A 3,202-nucleotide genomic window follows, 5' to 3' on the forward strand; every position below is an offset into this window, starting at 1 on the left:
AGACGCTATGCTCTAAAGAACTGATAAAATTTTTAGAAAGTCCTCCATAAGCTTAAAACATTACCTATGAAAAAGGAGGAGCTTCTCTCAAAATTTCACGTCAACTGTTCTGGTCAAACTGATACAATGGAATGAGAAGGACTAACCAGATGAACAGTATTTTCTATTTAGAAATTATGAGCAAAGTAGTTGCTTGAGAAAAATCTCCCTGAGAAATTGCTGGTGGCTATCTCCTTATGTAAGGATAGGATTTCCTTGTTTGTTTGTTTGTTTGTTTGTTTTTGTAACTTTCCTACTGTGATAACCTTTGTTTTGCTATGTGGACTATGGAATTTCTATGAAGTAATCTACAGTGCAAATAAAAATGAAATCTAAATAATCGGAAAACTCCATGGAGAAAATGGATAGACAGTCAGATGAAATAAAATATATCCTTAAGTAATAATGCAGCTTTTTGTCCTTTCTTATCAACCTGGATGACAGAAGAATTCAAGGTTCCTGTGAATGAGTAAATCATGTTCCTTCAGACTGTGGATATGCCTACAGAAGGTAAAACTAACAGTAAATAGTGGAAGCCAGGCTTTGCAATTGTGTGACTATTTTTTTTTAAGATTTTATTTATTTATTTGACAGGCAGAGATCACAAGTAGGCAGAAAGGCAGGCAGAGAGAGAGAGAGAGAGGGAAGCAGGTTCCCCGCTAAGCAGAGAGCCCAATGTGGGGCTGAATACCAGGAACCTGGGATCTTGACCTGAGCCAAAGGCAGAGGTTTTATTAGATCACTTTGAGATAATGTGAACTCCATTTCAAATTCTAGTTTTATCACTTAGGGTGAACGTAAGGAAATTAATTAGATGTTCAGATTCTCAGTTTGTTCAACTACAGAATGGGAATTACAGTTCCTATTACTGGAAATATGAAATGTGACTCATTAAATTATGATTGAGTGATTGAAATCCACTGTAGATGTTGTGAACAGTGGAATGATCAAGTCAGAATCAGATTTAAAAAGGATTATTTGGGCTGAATTCAAACAAACTGGTGGAAGATAGAATGAAAGGGAAAGGACTTTGGAGGTAGTGCAGTGGGCCAGAAGAAGTGTGAAGGGAAGGGAAATGACCAAGTTTGTGATCTATTTTCAGGGGGATAATAAGATTTGTTAAAGGTATGAGTATGTGATATGAGAACAAGAAAGGTATGGAAAGCACAGTCATATTTCCCGTCTGAGCAATGACATGGAAGGTGGTAACTTAATGAATTGTGGAACATTATAATTATAATGAAAAATTTAAGAAAATTGCTTTTATAAGTACTGAGTTGGTATCCAACTGGAGATATCTAGAGTTGGAGATGTTCCATATATGAAGCTTAAAAATTAAAGGAGAGAGAAACTCTGAACTACTTTGGATGCATTTATTGGTTAGGAAAAGGGGGCATATACAACCAAAGACCATAAGAAGTAGGTCTCAGTGAAGGAAGAGACAATTCAGGACAGTAACTTTCCATTCCTATTTGTCTCACTCACTTTGAATATGTCAGTTACCCTAAATGAGTCTCAAGTATAAACTGTGCACACTTACATGGAATTCCCTTGCCCTCGTGTACTTCCACTTCTTTAAATTTCAGGATGGAGAGCTTCCTCTGTGAAACCTTCTTTGATTGCTGTTTGGTTGATATATTCTTACCCCTCATCTTTGCATTGTTTGACTATCTTTATATTGACACTTATTTCATTGAATATTATTATGTACCCTGTCACTGAGTGTAGGAAACCATGATTTCTTCATCTTGGAAATCACAATGTGACACAAATAGGTACTCCTGCCACAATCTTTTACAACAATCTTTAATGGAATGAATCAATAAACGATTTACCTTATAATGCATTTAAAGGCTTTCTCTTCTGTTTGGTAGATCACCTCATTCTAATAAGAGAAGTCACTCCCATCCAGACTAGATAAACCCAAGAAACAATGTAACTTACTTTGTCCTCTTGGGCCTCACCTGGGATCCAAAGGAACAGAAGGTCCTTTTTGTTATGTTCTTACTCTTCTGTATTTTGACTGTGGTGGAAAATGTGCTCATTGTGGTGACTATAGCTTTCAGTAAGACCCTTGTGTCACCTATATACTTGTTTCTTGCTGACTTGTCTTTTATGGATGTCACTTATTCTCTTGCATTTGCCCTGGATTGATTTCAGGTTTGTTGTTTGTAGAAAATACCATATCCTTCCAATTTTGTATAATTCAGCTATTTACAGAGCACTTTTTTGGTGGCTCAGAGGTCTTTCTTCTGCTAGTGATGGCCTATGATCATTATGTGGCCATCTGTAAGCCCTTGCATTATTTTCAGTGGGTGTGTGTTGTGCTGCTGGTAGCATCCTGGGCTGGAGGTTTTCTGCATTCAGTTATTCAAGTTAGTACTATTTATGGGCTCCCATTTTGTGGTCTCAATATCATTGGTAATTTTTCCTGTGACATGTACCCCTTAATGAAATTGGTTTGTACTGACACATATGTCAATGACCTGTTAGTGGTGGCCAATGTGCACTATTGTGTTTGTGTTCTTGCTCATCTCTTATGGGCCAGAAGAAGTGTGGATGGAAGGGAAATGACCAAGTTTGTGATCTATTTTCATTATTTCAAAATCTATTTTCCCCGAGCCACCAGTGTGCCTGAAAACAGGCACAAGTCATCTTGCACTCTCTAAAGAACTTTAGTTCAGAAGGGATGCAGAAAGCCCTCCAGACCTGTGGTTCCCACATCATTGTGGTGGTATTCTTTCTTGTTCCATGTATTTTCATGTACATGAGACCTGCTAAGATGTTCCCCATTGACAAATCATTGAGTGTGTTTTATACAGTCATAACCCCCATGCTGAACCCACCAATCTATACTCTGAGAAATTCTGAGATGAAAAATGCTGTGAAATAAGTTAGTGTATCATCTATCATGAATAAAGCATTTTAACATTAGTGTCAATCTTCTCAAATGTTAAAGTTCATTTTACTGTAAATGCATTTGTAGTCATAGTCAACAAATAATGTGCAGTGAAAGAGTCAAATACTTGTAGAGTTATACTAATTCATAATTAATTGATATGTTTACTTTTATTACTTTTCATCTCATTCATAATTCTATTTCTGGTCAGTTTCCTGTCTTTTATCTTCATTCTTTTCATTGTTAAAATAATTCTATTATATA

The 3,202-nt window shown here is 36.3% G+C and overlaps 1 pseudogene; it reads left to right on the forward strand.

Annotated features, from left to right (window-relative positions):
• Window positions 1-1,179: 1,179 nt before the first annotated feature.
• Window positions 1,180-2,932, forward strand: LOC131807987 (olfactory receptor 4A47-like; annotated as a pseudogene).
• Window positions 2,933-3,202: the final 270 nt, after the last annotated feature.

The sequence above is a fragment of the Mustela lutreola genome, chromosome 1 (assembly GCF_030435805.1).
Source record: "Mustela lutreola isolate mMusLut2 chromosome 1, mMusLut2.pri, whole genome shotgun sequence".
In the NCBI taxonomy this organism is placed as follows: Eukaryota; Metazoa; Chordata; class Mammalia; order Carnivora; family Mustelidae; genus Mustela; species Mustela lutreola.